This window comes from Sorex araneus, chromosome X (assembly GCF_027595985.1).
Source record: "Sorex araneus isolate mSorAra2 chromosome X, mSorAra2.pri, whole genome shotgun sequence".
NCBI lineage: Eukaryota > Metazoa > Chordata > Mammalia > Eulipotyphla > Soricidae > Sorex > Sorex araneus.
Window position 1 is genome coordinate 74168808 of NC_073313.1, and position 26528 is coordinate 74195335.

Below are 26528 nucleotides of genomic sequence, written 5' to 3' on the forward strand. Positions count from 1 at the left end.
AGCCTATAGAATCAGCCTAGGAAAATGATATTCGATACCACCCTGACCGAAATCTGCAAAGATCTTTCAAGACTGGACACGACCATTTGACTAGTTAAGTGTATAGACCCCCTGCCTGTGATAGATGTCTTTTTTTCCGGAAAATAGATTGAAATATCTAGATTGATAGATGGGCCAATTCTGCCACTGTTTTGCCTGTTTTTATTTTTTGGGGGACGGGGTATAAAACCCAGGTCTGCCATGTGCAAGGCTAGCACCTTACCCTGTGTGCTATCACTCCAGCCGAATTTTCCCTCTTCATATTTTGGCTGTTTTAATTTACAGTACTTTTAATACCAGTTTCCCATGGATATAGTTCCACTGCCACACCCATCACCAAAGTGTCTCCATCTCTCTCTCCCCTCCCCTTCCTCCTTCTTTCCCACCTGCAACAAAATTGTGCATGTCAGTTACCCCATTATGTTACCTTGGATCTCTGTTGCTTCCTCACAACAACCGAGATCATTCACTCTCTGTCCCTTTCATTCTGACTGACTTGACTTAGCATTTTGTTCCATGTATGTTGCTGCATATTAAATGATTTTTTTCTTTCTTAGAGCTGCATAGTATTCCATTGTGTATATCTATATATCACAACTTCTTGACATCTGTAGTTTGGCATTTGGGTAATTTCCATATCTTGGCTAGTGTATTAATTGGAATGATTAACATAGATGTGTACACATCCTTTTGAATTAATGTTTTTGTTTTGGGGATAGCTGCCAAGAAGGGGTATTGCTGAATCATCTGGCAGTCCTATTCACATTTTAATTTTTTTTATTTCATTTTCATAAATTTGTTCACAATAATGGATTACATTCAATATTTTGACACCACTCCCACCACCATTACACCTTCCCACCATCATTATTTTGAAATTTCCCACCACCATTCAAATCTGCTGAACAGGCAGCTGCTAGATAATTTATTTTATATCGCTTGTTATGAATAGCATAGGATGTTGCATGGCCATGAGAGCGGCAGCGCACTCCTAGAATTCTAAAATTTTATATAATTAAGGTCTGGAGAAATCTCTGCAGTGAGTTACTCAGTTTTGAGATTCTTTGTGTGTCTCTGGATCATGGCTGTTAATGAGCTTAAATAGCAGCTGGAGGTAGTTCATGAGAGTGACATCCAGGGTCCCAAGGGACGGGGAGATGGGAAAGTCCAGCCCATCTCCTATCCCTTGAACCCTGTAGTTTGCTGTCACTGATCCTGTGGACCTGGACTTTTCATTGGATTCTGGAAGTTGGCAGCCATTGGGAATCCTAGAGGGCAGGCGGAGGGACAACGCCTGCTCCTGTCTGAGGCACCCTGGTGAAATTGTCCTGGCACAAAGTCCAGAGGCATCTCTGCAGCAAACTGCTCAGTTCTGAGATTCTTTTATGTGTGCTATTCACATTTTTTGATGCTGATACCTTTAAAATATTTTTTAGGGGCTGGAGTGATAGTGCATTGGGTAGAGTGTTTACCTTGCACATGGGCAACCAGGGTTTGTTTTCCAGCACCCCATATGGATCCTCAAGCACAGCCAGGAGTTAATCCTGAGTGCAGAACCAGGAGTAACCCCTGAGCATCGCTCGATGTGACCCCTCAAACCAAAATTTTTTTTTAATTTAGGCATGCTGATTTACAATCTTTTTAACAATATAATTTCATCTCTAATCCCACCAAAGTGTCAGCATCGCTCCACCAATGCCCCAAGATCGACTCCAACACCAGCCTCTGTAGCAAATTCATAAGAAATTTTATTATACTTAGAATTTAAAACCCTTAAACAATGCCCCTTTTTACCTACAGTCTGCATCATCTTCCCCCATCCCATTTCTTATTTTTTTCTTGGTAATTTCAGTACTGTATTCCAGAGCTAAGGACTTGCCATCATTTGGTACCTTCCATTCCCTTGTTTCTCTACATGTCACAGATAAGTAACATCATCCAGTATTTGTCTTTACCCCTCCAACTTACTTCACTGAACAACATGTCACCCTCCATTTTCATCCGACTCACAACCAAGTGCATGATTTCATCCTTCTTGTGGCTGTATAGTATTCCATTGTTTATATATACTACAACTTCTTTAACCATTTCTCTGTCATACTGGTTGTTTTCAGGTTATTACTCTAAGTACTGTTTCTCTTGCTGTTTTATTTATTTATTTATTTATTGCTTTTTGGGTCACACCCAGCGATGCTCAGGGGTTACTCCTGGCTTTGCACTCAGGAATTACTGCTGACGGTGCTTGGGGGACCATATGGGATGCCGGGGATCGAACCCGGGTCGGCCGTGTGCAAGGCAAACGCCCTACCCGCTGTGCTATCGCTCCGGCCCCTCTCTTGCTGTTTTAAAAGAGCAGTATTTGGGGCTAGAGTGATAGTACAGTGGGTAGGGTGCTTTGGATGTGGCCAACTTGGGTTTGATCCCTGGCACCACATATGGTTCCCTGAGCCCTGCCAGGTGTAGCCCAAAAAGAAAAACAAAGGCATCATTTACATATCTCTGTTTTGGCATATAACACATCACCACCTATATAACTTCCATTAGTGAAATAATCATCTCTCAGAAACTAATCATTTGTGCCAGCTTCACAGCTTCATGTGAAGAAGAAATGCCAAGCCAAGCTGATGAAACTTGGGGGAACACTGGTCTTTGGGGTGAAAACTTTGGGCTGTCCTCTGGACCACCCTGCAGCTCTGCTGAAACCCTAGCAGCCACATCGACACCCCAAAGCCACTGCCATCCAAACAGCTCAACTTCACTGCTTCACGACTAATCTCTGAAGAGAGGCCAGGTCAACGAAACTACTAGGCACACTGGTTTTCCAGCTAAAAAGTCTGCGTCCTTTTTGCAATGGGGGCAGGAAGCCTCTTGGCACCCATATTGCCAAAAGCTCCAGCAGCCACACCCAAACCTCATACCTGCCACCATGTCAATAGCCCAGCTTCACAACAAATTTCAGAAAAGAGGTCAAAGCAATGAAAGTCACAGGTAAAACAATCTTTGGGCTGAAAACTCTGGGACTTCATGGGAGGGGGCAGGCCAGGAATCATCCCAGTTCTATAGATTCTGAAACTTCTGGGTCACAGATATATGGCCCTGTGACACTTCTAAATTCCACAATCCTGACAGCCCAGTAGAGACATAGTAAATTAGATGGCAAAGTGACATAGAAGCCAAAGTCCAATAAGCAAAAACAATAACACAGAAGGCTCAACTAGTAACAAACATCTTAGTAAACCCATCTGATAAGGGATTAATACCCAGGATGTACAAGACAATAGTAGAATTGTACAAGAAAAAACCCTCCAACTGCATCAAAAATTGGGAGAAGAAATGAACAGAATTTTCCTCAAAAAATAAATAGAAATGGCCAAAGGGTACATGAAAAAATGCTCCACATCACTAGTCATCAGGGAAATGCAAATAAAAATCCTAAAAGATTTTAATAACCCCATTGTGAAATATAACAATGTTCCAAAATTTATTTTACTGAACTGTTCTTTGAGCAACCATCTTGGTCTTATCTCGGCATTAAAATCACCAACAATGATCTTGTAGAAGGTGTGGTCTTCTTTATAGAACTTAACCAACTCCATGTAGAACTTCTCAATTTCTTCTTCATGTTAGTTGGATGTTGGTGTGTAGATGATGAAGACAGAAACTGCCGGCAGTGAGCCACATCTACTCAAGCATAACCATCCAATTCGGGTTGATAGACATTAGAAAGAATCAATGCTCATTGCCAAGTTTGCATTGACAAGGATACCGATGCCACTGATGCCTCTGTTGTAGCATGTTCTGAGGAAAAATTCTTCTCCAGTGTTGAAACATTGACAAATAATATGATCGACAGGTTCAGCACCTCAATGACTGCACGAAGAGTGCTGAGATTGGGAAAACCACAAACAGACGCCTGTCTACGGAAACTCTCTAGCTCATTTGCCAATGTGGTTTGGCACGAGCCTCAGGCAACCACAAGCTAACATCCGAGCTCACAAAGCTGTGCAGAGAACGATAAAGGAAAACCTCAAAGAGAGAAGAGTAGCAGTGTTGGCCGTTGCAGCAGAAGCTGGGAAAAGTATTCGCAATGCTTGACTGTCCTTCGCCAACTACAAGACCAAGATGATTGCACTCCGATGTCCTGATGGATCTATCACATCTACCAGAAGGGCAATGGAGAGGATTGTCATGTCTTCTACTCAGATCTCTTTGATAGCCACGTCCACCTGCCCACGTACCAAATTCCGCAGGATGGACATGTCATTCCCAACATCCTCCTTTCCGAAATCCAACACACCATTTCATTGGCAAAGACGTGTACAGCAACCGGTCCAGACAAGGTCAGACCCGAACACCTGAAGAATCTGCCGCCAGTACACCGGCTCACCTCTTCACATGCTACCTGTCCGAATGCAAGGTTCCATCCCAATCAAAAACCAGCAGGACTGTTCTGTTGTACAAGAAGAGAGACATCCATGACATTGGCAACTATTGCCCAATCTGCCTGTTGTCCGTTGTCTACAAGTTGTTCACTCGAGTCATCCTTAACAGAATAGGCAGAACACTAGATGAAGGAAAACCATGCGAGCAAGCCATGTTCTGAAAAGGATTCAGCACGAACGACCATATCCACACAGTGACCATGCTCATTGAATTTTCGCAAGAGTTCAAGATGCAGCTCTGTCTAACGTTCATTGCTTTAAAGAAGGCCTTTGATTCTGTTGAGATTGCAGCAGTCATCGAAGCCTTAGCTAAACAGGGCATTCAAACTCAGTACATCAAGATCCTCCGCAAGCTGTATTATGGATTCACCACCAGGATCTCACCATTCTATGAGGAAGTGATCATTGACATAAAGAGAAAGGTTCAGTTCAGCAGGGTGATACCATTTCACCGAAACTCTTCAGTGCCACCCTCGAGAACATCATGCGAAGACTGGAATGGGAAGGAATGGGAGTGAAGATAGATGGTCTGCAACTACATCACGTCCACTTCGCTGATGACATCGTTCTAATAACACTGAACATTAGTTAAGCAGCACAAATGCTGGCCGACTCCGACTATGAGTGTGGAAAGGTCAGACTGAAGCTTAATCTCAGCAAAACAATGTTCATGAAAAATGAACTAGTCCCTGACGTTCTATTTGCTCTCAACAGAACAAACATCTCCGAATGCAGCAGCTATGTGTACCTAGATCGAGAACTCAACATGAGGAACGATTTGGCGGCAGAACTGCGCAGGAGGAAGAGAGCAACGTGGAACCCCTTCAAGATTGTTGAAGAAGTGGTTAAGAGGATGAAGAACGTCTGGCTCCAGGCACATCTTTTGAATCTACCATTCTTCCTGCACTAACATACATCTTAGAGACCTGGACCCTATGGGAACAGGACAAGGACAATATTTGGGTATCCTAAAGAGGAATCGAAAGAGCTATGCTTCGAGTATCACATTTCACTCAAGTGAGAGAAGGAATCCGGATTTCTGATCTCTGTCGATAGTCAAGAATCAGGGATGCTGCCTTCTTTGCCAAGGCATCAAAAATCATATGGGTCGAACATGTAATGCGATTCAGAGATGACCACTGGACTAGAGCTGTCACCGACTGGATTCCATGGGACATGAAAAGACCGAGTGGCCGCCCATCAACAGGATGGTCAGCCTTCTTCATCAAAACCCTGAACGAATGGTTTGAGGCTCTTCCTGTTCCTGGAGCGAGCAGATATCATTGGGCTATATTAGCACGCGGCAGGGACAAATGGAGACGTTACTTGCACCCGCTCGAGCAAATCAAAGATCAACAGGATGACAAGTGATACAAGTGAAGTATTTTTTATAACTACACCGACCGTTTTGTTGAAACGAGCAATATAAATGAATTATTTTGTGCCTGACAAAGGGCAGGCTTTTGGGGTGGATGAGAAACTGAAGGCAATGGTGGAGACACTCTGGTCGGCCCCTTGGTTTTGAAACATTGCATGCCTGAAACAGTTTATTTTTAGTGCTTATTTGTATTGGGTTCCTGAGTATTTAATTCATTAGGTCACTGATTTGATAGGTTATATAGACAATGGCAGTCCCACTTTTATATAGGGAACCAGATGTGATTGTGGATACAGAACCTGGGTGGTTGCATGCAAGGTAAACTCTCTATCACTGTACTATCTCTCCAGCCTTACAGCCTTGTTCTTAATCAAACACCTACAAGAGACCCAGTAAGCTGCAACACAAACTCTTGGGTAGTCATCTCACTGTCCCTTGGCACCCTCTATACCACAATTTTGTCCCTTTTCCTTCAGTCCCTCACTCAGTTCCTCCTCTTCTTTATTGTTGTGGTTGTTATGGTGCTGGGGGTACCCCTGAACCAGGGCCACACCTGGAAATAAATGCTCAGGGTCCACATGGTTTCCATGTCTGTGTCCAGGGCCTCAAACATCCAAGGTGTGTGACCTCCACCTGAGACACCTCCTTGGCCTGTCTCTCCTTATATATTTCAACTTTCTTCCTCTTTCCTTGCTTCATGTTATAGGTACTTGTTTTTTCCTTTTGGTTGGTGAGAAAGTATCATTTATTCTCCTCTTGAGCACATATCATAAAATTAGATATTATTTTTGTAAAATGGCAAAACAATACACTTGTCTGTCAATTAATAATGAAAAGACCAGTTCTCCCATGCCCAATGTTACTTTCCAGAGGAAAACACTCTTATTTGGGGATTGTGCCTATAGGAGTTGTCTGATGGGCAACAATACACTCCTTCCATTTACAATCATTTCTTCATCAGTCAGGTACGAGGTGGGGTAAGATCCCCACCTTTGTGTGTTTTTCTTGGGGGTATATGGGCAATCAAGGTCACATCTGGCAGTTTAGAAATTTAATTTTTAAAAAATATTATGTCAATTCAAATTCCATATACAAGGAAAAGGGCTAGAATTCTTTAGTTGGGGGCAGAGCTTCTCTGACCCCAAGTGAGGGGGTGATGACTTCATCTTTCTTTTCAGAGGAAAAATGAGATCTTCAGAAGCTGTTTAGAGCTAAACCTACTCATAGTGTCCCAACCTAAATTCTACTGGCTTGGTAAAAGATAATAGCATTCACTTCTTCCATTAGGAAAAAGTCAAGAGCTTGGGAGATGACGTCTCTGCTTTTATAAAAGGAGGAGCGAGGGACTAAGGCAAGAACAAGAACTTCTCCTTAGTGTCCAGGCTTTCAAGCTCTTAGGTTAATATGCTCTACATACCAGAGAAAGATACTGCAAGGGGAGCAATTCTGAGAATTACAGGGGTAGGAGAAGGAATCTTTTTTAAATTTATTTTTATTATTTTTTTAATTTTTAAAATTTTATTGAATCACCGTGAGAGAGTTACAAGCTTTCATGTTTGAGTTACAATCTCACAAAGATCAAACACCCATCCTTCCACCAGTGCACATTCTCCACCACCAATATCCCGGGTATACCCCCCTTTCCCACCCTCCCCCTGCCTCTAAGGCAGACAATATTCCCCATAGAGGAGAGGGAATCTTAGGACAATTTTACCATGTTTGTGCAAAAACATTGCTATGAAGATTCAGTGAATAAAAGAAAAGCCCTGTCTTTAATGAGCATGATGAGAACCCTAGAGAATCGACACATATCTATGTATTTTACAAAACTCAGACTAGAGCCCATAGGACCACTTACTTATGAATATGTTTATTTTCAAATTACAGTTTGGTAGGGTTTTTTGCAATTCCCAAGAAGACAGGACGCAATCAATATAATATATAAAATCATTTTTTCAGGTTATTTAAAGAGTTTATTTTCACGGAGCACAGAGGATACTGAATTTTTTTCAGTACAAAGAAATCATCTGCCCACTTATAGGTTAGTGGGCTTATAGTTTAAATACAAGCCTCAAGAATCTGATGTTTTTGAGAATTATATTTTTGCATTACTTATGTCTCTAAACAACCAGAAAAAAAGTATTTAATCTTTCCTTTCTGTATTTTCTTTTTTTTAAAATGTTATTTATTTTATTGAATCACCATGGGGAAAGTTACAAAGTTCTCAGGCTTATGTCTCAGTTATACAATACTCAAATACCCATACCTTCACCAGTGCCCATAATCCACCACCAAAAACCCCTCTAAAACTCCCCCCCGCCCGCCCACCCCCACCTGTGCAACTGATAAATTTCACTTCTTTTTCTCTTTACCTTGATTACATTCCATATTTTAACACAAAAACCACTATTGTTGGAATTTCCCCCAAAAAATGACAGCCCTACTGCCAAGGAAGCATTTGATAATTCGTTTTCCATTGCTAAGAATGAAGAGATATGAAGTCCCGCTGTTCCAAGTACATAACTATTTTTTCTCTTTCCCACGCCACCAAGTTCGTACCTGCTTAATAGTCCTCATAATATGGTAGACACCACGCTGCTTCTCCCCGAAAAGGGAAAAAAATGAGAAAGAAGGATATTTCCTCTCCTCGGCCGGTGTGGGGCTATAGCCAGTCTAGAGACATGGCTGCTACTTTGATTACCTTCAATATTTCAACAAAAAACTTACTACTATTATTTGGAGTTTCCCGCCAAAGTCAGACCTGCTAAAAAGGAACCGTTTCACATTGCTGACAATTAAGAAATATTAGGTCATGGTTTTGGATTTCTGTATAAAGTCCAGGGAAAATTCTGCCAGAAATTGCATCACTGCAAGCTTTCACTTCCCTTTTGTGGTGCTCATAAGATGGAAAAGCCTGGAGAGAGAAACCTTACCCCCTGGCGCTGCATGGGGCAGTGGCTTAGTTCACAGTCTAGAAGCATTTCTGTGAGCTGCTGGTGTCCAAAATAGCTCAGATGGCCTCTGGGATCATGCTCGTGCAGCAGCGGAAAGACCACACACGTGTGGCTGCTGTGCTTAAATCTCAGCGGAGGGTGGGGCCGGTACCCCCTGCCCCCCAGGATCTTCCATGCGTCCCGCAGCAGCCGGATGGTACCTCCATTTTGTGCTCAAAAAGCGGTGATCGCCATACTGTGCCTGGAAAGGAAGGGTTGAGAGAGAGAAACCCTTCCCCCCTGGCGCCGCATGGGGCAGTGGCTCAGTTCACAGTCTAGAGGCATTTCTCCGATCTGCTGGTGTCCAAAGTAGTTCAGTTGGCCTCTGGGATCATGCTTGTGCAGCTGCGGAAAGCACTGTATTTTCTTGAAATAGATCAGGCTCATTTTCTCTGGAGACCTGGTTCAACTCTCACTAAATTTGTTAACAACCAGTTTAGAAATGGATTAGTGTTTATCTGAAATAAATATGTGTGTGCTAACATATTTAGAAAATAGTTTCGGGCCAGAGAAATTGTACAGATGTTAAGCCGCTTGTAGCCTCGCATACAGCTGACCTGCATATAGTATAGTGCCAGGAGTAGCCCCTGAACACATCCAGTTGTGGCCCCAATACCGGTCCCAACTATTTTCATGTCAGCATTATTAGTTCAATGTATTAGTGTGAAAATAATTTATTATACAATACATAGGAGAGGGAAATTTGCTTTTCTTTCTTTTTTTTTTGGTGAGGGGTGAGAACACACCTTGTAGTGCTCAGGGGTGGCTACTCCTGGTACAGGGATTGATCTCAGGCCTGATGCAAGTAAAACACGAGCTCCAGAGCTTTAAGTTGTATCTCTGACCCCCCAGGAATGGAAATTTAAACCTAAAAACCCCCACAAACATCTAATTGCCATTCCCTTCCCCTAAAGTCAGTTTTACAAAAGTATTTTTCTAAACTCTGATATGCCATCTATGGCTGGAGCAATAGCCCAGCAGGTAGGGCGTTTGCCTTGCATGCAGCCAAACTGGGTTCTATTCCTCTTGCCCTCTTGGAGAGTCTGGCAAGCTACTGAGAGTATCTCGCCCCCACAGCAGAGCCTGGCAAGCTACTCATGGCGTATTTGATATGCCAAAAACAGTAACAAGTCTCACAATGGAGACGTTACTGGTGCCCGCTTGAGCAAATCGATGAGCAATGGGATGACAGTGATACAGTGATGCCATATATATAACTCTCAGAGACCCCGACAAGCTACCAAGTGTATCCTGCCCACAAGGCAGAGAGTATCCTGCCCACAAGGCAGATACCCAGAGTATCCGACCTGGCAAGCTTCCCGTGGTGTATTCGATATGGCTCAAACAGTAACAATAATAGGTCTCATTCCCTGCCCCTGAAAGAGCCTCCAATCCTTGGGAAAGATGAGTAAGGAGAGCCTGCTCAGGGTTGGAATGAATAGAGATGTTACTGGCACCCGCTTGAGTAAATCAATGAGCAACAGTAGGACAGTGATACAGTGATTTTTCTAAACTAAAAATCAAGCGCTATATTCAAATGATATACTTTATGTGTATGAATCTGTTCTGTACAACTATAATATAGGATTCAACTGCATCCTGATTTTGTTTACAAGAGTTGTTGCTAATAAGTCTCTTTGTAAAGCTTCTAGGCAGATTATGAAGCTCACAGACACTGCTGGAATACTTTTTTTTTTGCTTTTGGGGTCACACCCAGCAATGCACAGGGGCCACTCCTGGCTCATGCACTCAGGAATCACCCCTGGCGGTGCTCAGGGGACCATATGGGATGCTGGAATTTGAACCCGGGTCGGCCGCGTGTAAGGCAAACACCCTACCCACTGTGCTATCACTCCAGCCCCTGGAATACAAATTTTAAGGAATTTTATGACCAGTGAGTCTAGTAGTGGTTGATCTCCCCTTTCAACTATACATTAAGGTTGGCATTACCTTCAAAGAAGGAATTGCCTGTTCATAAAGTCTTATTTTTTGCCACTGTTAATTCACGATCATGATCACGATCACGAAATCCTGTTAATCATCGATTTCTCGAGCGGGCTCAGTAACTTCTCATTTCGTCCTTTCCCTGAGATCTTAGAAGTCTATCTCAACTTGGCCCTCCCAACGATGTTGCACTGGGGGCTCTTTCAGGGTCAGGGGAATGAGATCCAGCTTGTTACTGGATTTAGCATATGAATACACCATGGGAAGCTTGCAAGGCTGTCCCATGTGGGCAGGAAACTCTCAGAAAATTGCCAGTTTCTCCCAAAGGGAGAAGTAGGCTACAAGATATCGTGCGGCCGGAAAGCGGCTGCACACTCCTGAGAGCTTGCTTTTAAGTCTCTCTCTAGATGTTGATCGTTGATGGGATTACACACACCTGGGTTCCTCTGCCAGTACCTTCATGCATGAGGCCTGTCCGAACGTGTGGAGAGGGGCCTCGAGCATGGCTGTAGCTAGGTTCCGGTGGTCTTCGGCTGCCGGGAGCTCTGCTCGGGGTGGGGAGGGAAGGTGGAGCCCATCCCCTTTGAGGGGCCCCGGGGAAGACAGCCAGGTGTGGGGGCAAGAGACTCCCTGCCCCGAGAACCTGGGTGGTGGTGGTTGGGGGGGCGGGTCAGCGGCTGAGCCTAGGTGGGATCCCGAGACCTCTCCAGTCCTCTGAGGGCACACCACTGGCTAGTCTCGCCCACCGCGCCTGGGAGGTGAAGCATGATTGCACGTGTTAGGACCTGAAAGATGGTGAACTATGCCTGGGCAGGGCGAAGCCAGAGGAAACTCTGGTGGAGGTCCGAAGCGGTCCTGACATGCAAATTGGTCATTCGACCTGGGTATAGGGGCAAAAGACTAATCGAACCATCTAGTAGCTGGTTCCCTCCGAAGTTTCCCTCAGGATAGCTGGTGCTCTCGCACGACCACTCACGCAGTTTTATTTGGTAAAGCCACTGTTAATGAAATTGTTTTAATCATTTAATACACAGTATAACAAGAAAAAGCATAGGGATATATTTGAAATACTCTTTCCTTTATTTCATCTGAAAAGGTGTGAGTGATTTGTTATTCCTGGACTCTTTGATGTTACTCTAACAGAATATGCATATTTGAGGAACATCTTTGAGCTTGCAGTTGCAAGCCCTGTGAGCAGTCTCAGAGCACAAAAGTAGCAACCCTGATCTTATTGGCCATTTTACCCGTGTCAGTTTCCAGAAGAGGGGAAATTTTGTTAAACACAAGGACCATCACAGTTGTGTGTTCTTATGTATGCATTCTAGGCTAAAGTCACTGTCACTGTCATCTCGTTGCTCATCGATTTGTTTGAGTGGGCACCAGTAACGTCTCTCATTGAGAGACTTATTGTTACTGTATTTGGCATATCCAATACGCACAGGTAGCTTGCCAGGCTCTGCCACGTGGGCTCAGTACTCTCGGTAGCTTGCAGGGCTCTCCAAGAGGGGTAAAGTAAATCATTTAATTGGCTTTCCCAATGAAGATGCTATATATTGCAAAATTAGATTTTCAGAACCCAAGAAGAGATGAATGAGACATGGAACAGGAGATCTGACATTCTGTAATATTTCTGTATGGATTTTGTGAATTCTGACATTAGTGGGTTATATTGTCTTATATAGTTTGTGCTTTAAATAGCTGGCCTCAAAACGCCAATATTGTAACAAAAGTAAGAATAATGTTAGTATTTATCTATTGCTAAGCTAGTTTGTTGGGAATTATCTAGTACGGTCACTTCTGTATATTGGTTGGTGGCTATCATCTTGTTTTTAAAGTCATGTTCGCCCCATCTTTGCTCATTTTTTGCGTTGGGTGCTAATAAGAATAATTCACATAAAAAGTGATAGTCTTTTAATTTCCATGCCTTACATCAAATTTTTATTCCTTAATTTTTTAGTTTTGGTGCCACACCTAGCGATACTTAGGAGTTACTCCTTCCTCTACCCTCAGGAGTCTCTCCTGGAGGAGTCTCTCAGGAGACCATATGTGATGCCGGGGGATGAACCCTGGCTGGCCGTTCATGGCAAGTGCCTTATCCGCTGTACCTATTTCTCTGGACAGTCACATTTCTATTGTCAATAAACAATCTAGAACATTCAAAATTGTGATCATTACCAAGTTTCACCCTGCACACCTTTCTAGTCTTCTTCAGTTTGTCTTTTTTGAAAAAAAAAAAAAAGAACTTAAAATCTTTTATAAATCCTGGTATTTCTTCGCGACTTACCCATGTGTGGCTTATCTCCTCCTCTTCCTCTTCCTGTTCTCCCTTTATCCTTCAATTCTTCCTTCCTTCTTCTTATCCCTCTTCCCCCTCTACCTCCTCCTTCTTCTTTGTCTCCCTCCACCCCCTCCCTCCTCCTTCTTTTCCTGTTCTGCCAGGAATCAAACCCAGGGACCACATATGTGACTGTACTGCTGAGTCACATCCCTGGTTCTCATAATTTTCTTTATAATTTTGTTTGCTGAACAAAATGTGTGATTTTAATGTAGCCTAAATCATCAATATTTTCCTTTATGTTTGTACTTTTTGGTGGTTGTTTTTGTTTTTGGGCCACACCAGGCTGTGTTCAGGGATTACTCCTGTCTCTGCACTCAAGGATCTCTCCTGGTGGGACATGAGGGACCATATGGGATGCCAGGGATTGAACCCGAGTTAGCTTCCTGTAAGTCCAGAATTCTACCTGCTGTACTATGGTTCTGGCCCCATGCTTTTACTTCTTGAATGCTGTTTAACACATTTAATTCTACCCACAGGTCAATCTGATATTCTCCTATATTTTCTCTGATCTGATTCCCAGTGCTCTAGGCTTTGAATCTTCATCAACACAGGACCATTAAACCCAAGCTGTAAGTCATTTGGGAATTGTCAGAAGCCCTGGGGCAACTGCTATTCTTGCTTTTATTCCCTCAGGATATTCACTCAGGTTTTGGCTACTGAGGATTTCCTTATCTTTCATACCAGCTCAGCCTTGCATTGGAAGAAATTTAATTTATTTCCCCCAGCACTTTTTTTTGCCTTTTGAAGAAGGAAGGGTTTTTAGAATTTCTAGTACCCCATGTGTCCAATAAGCAATGCTCTATGTATTTCAAACCTGAAGGCTCAATTTTATCTCCATATATGGATTGCACACAAGGTCTGAGACATGAATGAGGACACATGACCTATGCTCCATTTGCTAAAGAACTGGAGAAGATGTCAAGGCGTTGTGGCCTTGAACAGTGAAGACTGTGGAATGTGATGCAGAATTTAATCACTGAAAAAATTAAAGGAGAGCACTGGTGGAGGGATGGGTGTTTGATCATTGTGTGATTGTAACCCAAACATGAAAGCTTGTAACTAACTCCCAGTGATTCAATAAAATTTTTAAAAAATTAAAGGAGAAAGAGGTGTAAAATTTACATCTGGAGAATTCATAGAAGAAATTTGCTTCTTCTGTGTGTCTTTTTAAAAAAAGTTTAAAAATAACCGTGAGATACACAGTTGCAAGTTTGTTCATGATTAGGTTTCAGTCATACAGTGTTCCATCACCTGTCCCTTCATTCACCAGGGTGCATTTCCCACCACCCATGTGCCCAGTTTTCCTATCACGACCCTCCCCACAGCCTATCTTTATGGCAGGCACTTTTTTTTCTCTTTCTTTCTCTTTCTCTCCCTTTCTATCCCTCTCTCTCCATGTATTTCCCTCCCTGTCTTTCTTTTGGGCATTATGGTTTGCAATATAGATACTGCAAGGTTATCATGTATATCCTTTTACCCACTTTTAACATTCAGTTTTTGTACAGTGTGATCATTTCCAACTATTATTGTCATACTAGTCCGTTCTCTATCCTAACTACCCTCTGCTTCCCACACACTTGTGGTCTACTTCCAGTCATTGACAGTCCTCCTGCCCCCTATTTTACCTGGCTTTGGATATTAGTTTCAGTACCGGAGCGATAGCATAGCTGGTAGGGCGTTTGTCTTGCACAAGGCCGACCTGGGTTCGATTCCTCCGTCCTTCTCAGAGAGCCTGGCAAGCTACTGAGAGTATCCTGCCTGCATGGCAGAGGCTGGCAAGCTACCTGTGGCTTATTTGATATGCCAAAACCAGTAACAACAAGTCTCAGAATGGAGATGTTACTGATGTCCGCTCGAGCAAATCGATAAACAATGGGATGACAGGGCTACAGTGCTACTATTTTTCATATCCTACAAATGAGTGCAATCATTCTATATCTGTCCTGGCTAAGGGAAGGGGAATGCAAACTTGTGGTTTCTAAATCCCTTTTCACTTCCATGTTACACAAGTCTATGTTAACATTTCTACATCGTTGCTTTTGGTTGATATCAATGCCATAATTAGAGGAATTGTTAACTACTGGGGATTTCTCAGGAGGGGGGATTTGATATTCCATTTTAAAGTGCATGAAGTTATAGCTAGAGAGTACTGAATATAAAAGCTTTGAAAAGGTTCCTACATCAAAACAAAATAAAATTACTATAGTGAAAGAATTGACCACATAATGGCAGATTCTGGAAGTAGTATAACAGAACCTAGAGGTGTTTATAATGATCAGTTTTTTTACCATTTTGTGCATATTAATGTGAGACATTATGAATTTTTGTAGTAAACCTGTTTCAGGGGCTTGTTTCAGGATAACTTATAGAAGGTTTAAATGAAGGAACAAATAAATCATTGGAGATTTGGAGATATATAATGCTGCCCCAGACATTGTATGCCACTGCCTGAAGTATATACTAAAATCTTTCAAATATTTCTTTCTATTCTATAGTAGCAGCCACCTTTATTAAGGACTTTTAATTTTTTGAGGTTGGTTTGGGCCAAATCCAGCAGTACACAGGAAGGAAATGTATGTTTTCCAATCTTCTGTTCTACCTAGAAACTGGTGCTGGTCTATGTTGCTCAGATCTGTTCCTTGTAATTTGTCCCAGGGTTAGATGGCCAGATTTAGTTGTAACCCTGTGCATTAATAGATCAGTGTGGCCATCTAGTGTTTTCTATTGCCAGCGCCTGGCACTGGCTGTGATGTTAAGCCATTTCGGGGAATCATGGTTTGAACACAATGGTCCTGACCTTCCAACAAGCCTGGTTTGCACCAGAGTGCCTATGTTTGTGTGCACGTGGGTGTGTTCCAGGTTCAGGCTGACCTAGGAAGCATTTGCCAAATGCTCTGTGCACAACCAGCAAATGCAAAACAATCTGGTGCAGATGATGATCTCTCTATGTATTTTCTACCCAGGGTTTATAATGGTGGCATTTGCTTCCTGACCAAGGTTCTCACATTCTCATAGTGCTCAAAGTTACCAACTGGCTTGCCTGAAGCCATCCGTGCATACATTCAGGCCTTGGATTCAGCACTGTGACATTCATTATCCTGCCCCATGCTATCTACAGCAACATCTGGCCTCAGTTTACTCTCTGCACTCCGTTCCCAACCTGGAAACCGGGTCCATAGTGGTACCTTCAAATGCCATGTTCTACAGTGGGGCAATCGGCTGCAGATGATTGATTGTCTCTCTGGTTTGCCCTCTTGGCCAAGCACTGCACAATATCCTCTGTACTATTCTGCTTCTATTTCCCCGCCCCCCCTGTAGATTTCATTAAAGGGGTCTGAGGAGCTCTCTTACTTTACTTCCTTTTCTACCATCCTGGCTATGCATCGTTCACTCTGTACCTTTTTATTAGTGCTTTGAGGGTGTAGATGTTTGGTGTGATTATTGAAATAATGAAATTTATTGCCTTTTTTTCTATATGGATTCTGATTGTGTGAAATGTGTATTGTTTCTTTGTCATTTATTCTTCTCCCATGATCTTTGATATCTTCCTGTTGTACAGTGATGAGTTCTGTTTACTTCTTGCTTGTTTCTTCAAAGTATTTTTGTCTTCAGATTACACAACAATTTTATCTGGAGTTCTAAACATATATCTCTATTAAATTTAAAGGAAGTACGTTTTTATTTCACTTTAAGGGACCCAATTACTATTCTCTTTTCCATAGTTTATGTTTTTTTCCATAGTTTATGTTTTTTAAGCATCTTAATACTTCCATGTCTTTTTTTTACCTTTTATAGAAGACCTGTAAGTATGTCTTGCAGTGCTAGGCCTAGTGGCTCTGAATTTCTCTGTACTATAACAAGTATTTGAAAATCTTTGTATCATTTCAAATTTGAGAACATAGCATGACAGAATGTTTGTGCTTAGAAGTATTTTTGAGTCAACGCATTGGCTATATCATATCATTACCTTCTATCCTGTTAAGTTTTAGTTGCTAAATCTGTTTGTGAGTCTTATGGCAACTCCTTTATAGGGAAATATTTGATTTTTTTTCTTGTTCCCTTCATGATTCTATATCTATCTTTGGTTGTTGCCATCTTACTTGCAAGGTGTCTTGGTGTTTATTTATTTGGGTTTACTTTGTTTGAAACTCTTTGAACTTCCTAGTTGTGATTATGCCTCCTTTCACAAGATTGGGGGGATTATTAGCTTTTAATTTTTTTTTCAGACTCAGGGACTGAACCAAGGTCTCATGCACACAATGTGTGTGATTTACTAGTAAGCCACATTGTCTGGTCATGGTCACTATATTTTCAACCAGTAAACCGGTAATTCTTCCCTGTTCTCTGTTATCTTTTTGCGGGGATCTTTATGATGTATATGTTATTAATCTTCTTACTGTGCCATATTTCATCATTTAATAAAATTTCCTCTATGTTGTTCTTTTTTGATGGTTTCCTCTATCTCTTTCTTGAGCTCAGTGTTTATTTCCTTAACTCTTGATATTCAGCCATTTAGCCTTTCTATTATGATTTGTAGTTTAACTGCTATTTTATACTAAGTGACTCCTATTTGAATTTTCATTTTTGTTTTGGGGCCACACCAAGCTGTGATCAGGGCGTACTTCTGGCTCTGTGCTCAGGAATCACTCATGAAAGGGTGCAGGGGACTATATGGGATGTTAGGGATTGAAGCCAAGTCAATCATATGCAAGGCAATTTCTGTACTATCTCTCCAGCCCATGTTGTCTGGATTTTAAATTAATTTCCTTAGTCTTCATTGAAGTTCTCTTCCACTGTTTCTTTCCAATCCAGTAAGTGTCCTTAAGATTATTGCTTTGAAGTGTTTATCAGGGATTTTGGAAATCTCTGAGACACTTGGAAGTTCTTCCTGGGATTTTGTTTTTAACCTATCAATTCAGGTGAATTCCTCTGCTTCTTTACTGCACCTAGTACTCTGTCAAAGTTAGAAATATGGATCTTAATTCATTAAAGCCTGCATGCCAATCTGGGGTTCACTCTCACTGATTAAGACAGAGACTATAACTGAGTTTGCATAAATCTGGATGGCCACTGGCAATTTGTAGTCAAGAACATCCTGCGGTGGCTATAACAGCAGGTTCTAGAAAACCTGAGTTGTGCATTACTAGTGGCCAGAAGTGACTACAGTGTTTAAATCCAGCACTCTTGGGAAGCAGCTGCAGGCTTTGTGGCCACCGCCATGAATGCCCAGTAGCAACTGCAGCACCACTCAAATCTGTGTATCTTCCACAAATATGGTATTTGTCTTTGCCAACATGTGGCAATAACTGTAATACTAGACTCAAGCTGAACTCAGAAGTTTCCTGCAGTGTGCCACTGTGCCTGTTTGGTGAGGACTGAGTCTGCAAGTTTAAACAGGCCTGCGCTGCCCCAAATGTTCAAAATACCCTGTGCCAAACAGTGCCCACGGTGGTCTGATACCATCGCACAGGCATGGGAGTAACTTGGTAACCTGTGGACTTTTGGGTTTCAGAAGAAATGGGGTATTAGTCACAGGACAAGTCCTCTGGGTCTGAAATGAGGCACAATAGACACTGAGGGTATGCTTTGGGAAGACTTCAGTTTATTTTATGACACTAGAAATATGATCTGTTCTAACTCTTGGGGTTCATTTGAGCTGCCTGCTATTTGTCAGATGTGGAATGGTAAATGCTGGGTTTTTGGATCTGCACATAAGCAAACTATACTTCGAACCCCTGATATTCAGCCTTCAGTTTGGGATGGGTAGGACTTAACCTTAGGAATTCATTATGATGATGTTTCTTTTTCAAAGAGAAATCAAAGAATCCATATCCTAGCATGATTGCAAATGGCCAATGAAGTGAAACCCCCCACTGATTCATGGCTCTGAATACCTATTTGCCCCGTATAGTGTCTGCTTCTGCCTGTGGTATTGCAAGAGTCAAAATGCAGGTTAGGGTAACAAGTTTTGGTTTAACTACTCCTTTTCCCAGGGCAAAGTTTAGCGTGCCTTAGCACCTTAGCGATCTCTCTCAACGTTGACTGCCATGCTGACTTACTCCCATTTTCCAGAGGTGGTGGTATACACCTTAGTTTTGAATTTTATACTGTGACTTATTGCATCTTAGCAAGATTCCTTCTCTGGGAAGGGTGTCTGGGTTCCCCAGTGTCTTTTTCTACAGGGTGAATATGATTCTGTATTGAATCCCAATTTTGATGTAGATTTTGCTGATATCATGGAAGAATTCTGCACAGGTTCTCCTGATTTGCTCACCGTAATTTATTTGCATACTTTAAAAGCATCTGTCAGGGTATCCAACTTCTAGTCAACCTGAATTGAGGTTCAGAGATCCTCCCACTTTGGAACACTGACAGGTCGTGGCACATCTACAACCCATGGGAACTGCTAAAAAATAAAATAGGTTTCTTAGACTACCACAAGTGTATAAGAGACAAGCAAGAGAAATAGCAGGGTTGAAAGAGCATGTTCAGCTCCTCACAAGGCCTCTCCTTCAAGATGTGGTAAGGTGTATTTTTCATCTAATATATAGAAATCAATGCTGAAGGTCAAATAAGATGATGCAGAGGAATTTGTTGCAAAGGAAAGAAAAAGACCTAATCGAACATAAATAAGTAAACTTCCTGGTAAATAGTTTAAAGTAATGCTCTAAAGATGCTCTTTGGAGCAAAAGGGAATACCCTGCCACAGTGGCAGGGTGGGGTGGGGGGAGATGAAATTGGGGGTGTGGGAGGGATGCTGGGTTTATTTGTGGTGGAGAATCGGCACTGGTGAAGGGATGGGTTCTAGAACTTTGTATGAGGGAAACATGAGCACAAAAATGTATAAATCTGTAACTGTACCCTCACGGTGACTCACTAATTAAAAAATAAATAAATTTTTAAAAAAGGAATAGGGAATGGGCTAGACCACGTCACCCCACCGAAGCCTCCCCTCCCCCCACATGGGACCCTGTAAGTCATGCCCACCAACTGCCTCAGGCTGCTATTAAAGTTCCTTAATGGCCATGATCTGGACACACACAAAAGAATCTCAGAACCAAGCAGCCTATTGCAGAGATTTCTTCAGATCCTAATTATCTAAAATTTTAGAATTCTGAGAGCATGCAGCTGCTCTTGCATGACATCTAATAGTATTCATAACAAGCAATATAAAAGATGGGGGAGGTTGTCTGCCATAGAGGCAGGGGGAGGGGCGGGATGAGGGGGACACTGGGGACATTGTTGGTGGAAAATGTGCACTGGTGGAGGGATGGGTGTTTGATCATTGTATGACTGAAACTCAAACATAAAAGCTTTATAACTGTATCTCACAGTGATTCAATAAAAAATAAATAAATATTTTATAATTTTTAAAAAGAAAAAAAGATGCTCTTTGACAGCTGCATAGTATTCCATTGTATATATGTACCAGAGTTTTTTTAGCCAGTCATCTGTTCTCGGGCACTCGTTTTTTTCCCAGATTCTGGCTATTCTAAACAGTGCTGTGATGAACATGTGGCTGGAGATCCCGCGCGGAAAGGGAGATGCGTGCTGAAAGTAGACTAGAGACTGAACACAATGGACACTCAATACCCCTATTGCAAGTCACAACACCCAGTTGGAGATAGATCAAAAGGGAATACCCTGCCACAGAGGCAGGGTGGGGTGGGGGGAAGATGGAATTGGGGCGTGGGAGTGATACTGGGTTTATTTGTGGTGGAGAATGGGCACTGGTGGAGGGATGTGTTTTCGAACATTGCATGAGGGAAAACAAGCTCGAAAATGTGTGAATCTGTATCTGTCCCCTCATGGTGATTCACTAATTAAAGAATAAAATAAATTAAAAAAAGAATTTATAATTGTATGTAACATTTAAATTGTAACATTTAGTTTAAAAAGTGCAAACTTGCTTACATAAGAATATTGAACTTAGAATTGCATGTAACATGAAAATTAATAGTTTAAATAAAAATACTACCAGATTTAAAAAAAGATGCTCTTTGAATTGGAGGGAATGTGATGATTATAAAAAAGTATGCCAATATTTAAAAAATACTGAATCAAATATCATGTATTTGTTAATATTTGGAAAAATCAAAACAACAGGCATCTTAGACAAGTATTTAACCCAAGCTATGTTTGGAGTTGAACAAAAGAAGGAACTTAAATTTTCTTCCTTTGTCCTCTCATCTGCTTATGCCTGCTTATGAACAATTGTTATCATAGGGAACTGCTAGTAAATTGCTTGAGATTATAATAAAAAGTGGCAGTTAATTGATTGAGACTCCAGTATTTCTATATCACAGTCAGTATGTGGCAGGAGTTGCCTGCTTGGAACACACTTAAGTCTATGATTATAGATCAGAGACATTCATAAAGATTGCTCTCCTTCTCTGGATGCATGCAATGTTCTTCATTTTTATATTCTAGTTTTGTTTTATAGCCCTAGGTAGACTATTCCATTCTCTAAGCCAAAACCACATATGGCCATATTCAGGTCTGATTTCTTCACCTGCCCTTATAGTGATGCCTTGTATATTTCACCTAGAAGTTCCTTCTATTGTCTTGCCCATGTATTTGATCCATAATCACTACTCAAGTCCAAGTTCAGATGTCACATCTTGAAACTTGACTTTTATCACTCTCAGTGTAATACCTTTTCCTTCCCAACTGCTTATATTGTCATCCCATTGCTCATCTATTTGCTCTAGCGGGCACCAGTAACGTCTTCATTGCGAGACTTGTTGTTACTGTTTTTGGCATATCGAATACATCACGGGGAGCTTTTTGGGATACTCTCAATAGCTTGCTAGCTCTCCGAGAGGGATGGAGCAATTGATCCCAGGTGGGCCGTGTGCATGGCAAACGCCCTACCCGCTGTGCTATCTCTCCTATATATATATATGATATATATGCATATATATACATATATAGTATGTATATATACTATATAGTATATGTATATACTATATATGTATATGTATATATGCATATATACATATACATATATGGTATACATTCATATACTATACATATATAGTATATGTATATATGCATATATACATATTGAATTTACTATCTAAATCTTCTTATATATGCTGTATATATGCATATATACATATACTATATATGTATAGTATATGCATATATATCATATATATCTCTTGGAGAGACATTGCAGATGAGCTGAACCCAGTAGGTGGGTCTCTGGATCCAGATTATTGGAGCCCACTCAGGATGGGACAGGCCAAGTTCCAGTGCTGTTGGAGAGTCCAGCGCTCCACCCACCCACACTCGCTTCTGCTGGCATTTCAACAACTTGGCCCCAAAAACAGATCTAGAGAGAAGCTACAGCCAGCCATGCCAAATCTGGGGGGGCCCGATTTGGTGCCCATGGTGCTGAATGATCCTAGTGACACAGCTCCTGGAGCGCATCTCTAAATCTTACGGCCCAGAAAGTAGATGGACAGGTGGGCAGAGGCCCACTGAGCTCAATGAGTGGAAACAACAGCAAAGAAGGCTCAACTGGCACTGAAGCAAATCCTTGGACAGCGACTTTAGTAATATCATTATATTGTAACAAGCAACAAGCTTGCTAAGGGGGCAGTTTGGTAGTGGGTGTGTAACTTAGGACATTGGTGGAGGAAAGATTACATTGGGGGTGGGATTAGTGTTGGAATACTTACTATCTGAAATGACTGCCTTATTAACAATTTTGTAAATCACAGTGTTTAAATAAAGTTTCAAATGGGGGGCAGGAAAAAAGAGGATGATGCATTACATTCCAAGACTTTATTTAGAACATGCACTAAAGAAGTGGACATATTCCACAGGCTGATCATCAATATAGATAGATCTCTCACCCTGTTTACCCTAGGACAATGCCAAATGGAAATTCCTTCTGTACAGTGAATTTACTATCTAAATCTTCTTACATTAGCAGAATAAACCCAACAGTAGTTCTGAAGTACTGAAATACTCAGAAGTACTGTTGATGGCCCAGTAGTGCTCCTAATGGTCACATGAGGGCCAGAAAGATAGCTTAATGGGCAGGGGGCCAGGGTTCAATCTTTCCTGCTGGGAAGATTAAAGCTCCAACAGAAGGTAGAAGAGACCAGACTCCTTTGTAAAAATAATACTTGAAAGAAAAGTAAAGATCTTCATTACCTTGTTTTTCCTGTTTTATATTCTAAGGTAAACCCCCAAAAACCAATAAAAAAGAAAGAAAATACTGAGGCCCCCGGAGAGACATACAATTACTCATTATACAGGTAAAAATATGTTTTGGCACACCAAGTCAGTTTCAATCCATGACCTTTACTTTGTATAACAGACCTTCAGTATCATATGATAAGCATTTAGGTGTCAAACGTTTGTTGCTGCTGTTTCAATTAATAGTTGGGTGACACTTGGTGATTGATTAGTCGGTGCTTATATTGTATATTTCTACTATAGCGTCCATGGTAACCTATGTTATAGTTATTTGTTTGCATGTCATATTCTAAGCTAAATTTAAAATTTTTTAAATTTTATTTTTTTAATGAATCACCGCGAGGTACAGTTACAGACTTACAAACTTATATGGTTACATTTCAGTCATACAATGATCGAGTTTCCATCCCTCCTCCAGTGCCCATTTTCCACCACCAAAGTTTCCAGTATCCCTCCCACCAACCTCAACCCACCCCACACTGCCTCTGTGGCAGGCACATTCCCTTATACTCTCTCTTTCTCTCTCTCTCTCCCTCTCTCTCTCTATCCTTTAGGGTGTTTTGGTATGCAATGCAGGTATTAAGTGACAATCATGTTCAGTATATAGTCTACTTTCATCACACATCTCCCATCTTGAGTGGGCTGTCCAAGCATCCTTTACTTGGTGGTCCTTTCTCTATCTGAGCTGCCTTTTCCCCCAGCATGTGAGGCCGGTTTCCAAGCTGTGGCCGATAAAGAATTCAGAGATGAAATGTTGAGGATGTTCAATGAACTCAAAGAAACAGTGGAGCAGGCATCCAGTAAACTAAAGGAGGACATGAAAGAAACAGTGAAATGGATTACCATGAAAATACAGGAAGAATTAAGAGCAGAAATTAAGAAACTGCAATGAGAACTGTCACTAATAAAGAATTCTGTAGATGAAATAAAAAACTCATTGGGTGCCCTCAACAGTAGAATGGCTACAACCGAAGACAGAATCAGTGAGCTTGAAGATGAGCTGCAGAAAGCTTACAGGCTACCCAAAAATTGGGAAAACACCTCAAAATGGCTATAGGGTGAATCAGAGACCTAGGGGATGACTCCAAGAGGAAAAACATTAGAATCATCGGAGTACCAGAAGGACAGGGGGGCAATCCCAATGGAAAAAATCACAGTTAAAGATATCATTGCTGAAAAGTTCCCAGAGCTGGAGAATACAGGCATCCATATATAAGGAGTCCGAATGGTGCCAGCTAAAAGAGACCCTAATAAAAATACTCCAAGACATATCCCAGTCAGAATGTTGGATGCCATGGATAGAGACACAATACTGCAAGCAACAAGGTCAAAGGAGGAAATCACATACACAGGAGCACCCCTTAGATTTACAGCAGACCTATCAGAGGAAACCCTCCAAGCCCGAAGTTTAAAAAATTTTAAGGTGAAGAATCTGGAAAAAACCCGAATGCCCCAGAACGGATGACTGGTTGAGGAAACTTTGGTACATCTATACAATGGAATACTATGCAGCTGTTAGAAAAAAGGAGGTCAAGAATTTTGTAGTTAAGTGGATGGGCATGAAAAGTTTCATGCTGAGTGAAATGAGTCAGAAAGAGAGAGACAGACATAGAAAGATTGCACTCATCTATGGTATATAGAATAACAGAGTGGGAGACTAACACCCAAGAACTGTAGAAATAAGTACCAGGAGGTTGACTCCATGGCTTCGAGGCTGGCCTCACGTTCCGGGGAAAGGTCAACTCAGAGAAGCGATCACCAACTACATTGTAGTCGAAGGCCATGTGGGGGAAGGGAGTTGCGGGCTGAATGAGGGCTAGAGACTGAGCACAGCGGCCACTCAACACCTTTATTGCAAACCAGAACAGCTAATTAGAGAGAGAAAACAGAAGGGAATGCCTTGCCACAGTGGCAGGGTGGGGTGGGGGGGAGATGGGATTGGGGAGGGTGGGAGGGACACTGGGTTTACGGGTGGTGGAGAATGGGCACTGGTGAAGGGATGGGTTCCCAAACTTTGTATGAGGGAAGTATAAGCACAAAAGTGTATAAATCTGTAACTGTACCCTCACGGTGATTCTCTAATTAAAAATAAATAAATTAAAAAAAATAAAAGAAGTTAAGTATTAAAAAAAAATTTTTAAGGTGAAAAACTGTTCCTATTCCTATGAGTTACACCTTGTGGAAAGGAACAAACAAAAACAAGTGAATGCTTGAAATTGAAATGGATTGTAGGTTGTGATAGGTTTATAACATATGAGTTTGGGAAAAATCTTGGTTTTCTTGGTCTTATATGGGCTTATATGGGTCTTTCATACTGTACCTTTATTGCAGAGCAAAGTACTGCAATATTTGCTCTATTGTAGTCTAATGGGGATTCATTTTGTTAAAGTTTCAGAATTACCCGTTTATTTGTTACACCTTTTAAATCTTAACACTTATTGAGACAACAATTCAATTTGTTCTATATGTTATTACTGTTTACAGATGGTCTAGTATATATGATATGCATACAGAAAGGGGAAAATTACACTCATAGAATACCATCTGCCTTGCAACAAAATTCAGGACTAAAAACAAAACCCAATTTTATCTAAATCTTCATATAAGCAATTGGGAACTTTCAAAGAGATGATTGCTAAAAAATAAGGATCATTTTTAAGAATTTCAGGCTGTAAATATAATGGACTTTCTTGTAAAATATTGTTTATAAGCATTCGTGGTATGATTTGAGATAAGTCTTAATGGAAGAAAAGGGGTCTGGAGTCATATATAGACATTTATTTGCATTTGAGCTAATTGAGTGTATTTTTCTTAGTACATTTTAGATTGTCTATCTGAAAATTATGGAGTAAAATAACGTCATAAAATCTTAAATTTTCTACAAAATTTTATCATAAATATTAATTATACCTCGTCAGTGGCATTTGGTCAGTATTAATTTCTTAAAACCCAGGTTTGTGGGATCCGGGGCTGAGATATCCAAGCTTGCTCGAATCGGGACTAGGCCTCTTCCACCCAGATCCCCCATTTTCCAGTAGCTAGGTGGTCACACCAAGAAACTTCCCCCAGTGCCGTGTAATCCCACCAATGGCCAACATCCAGAGACTATAAAACCAAGCTTCCAGAAGCGTGTGGCCGCAAAGCGGCCGTGTGACATTTTATAGCCTAGTTCTCCCTCTCAG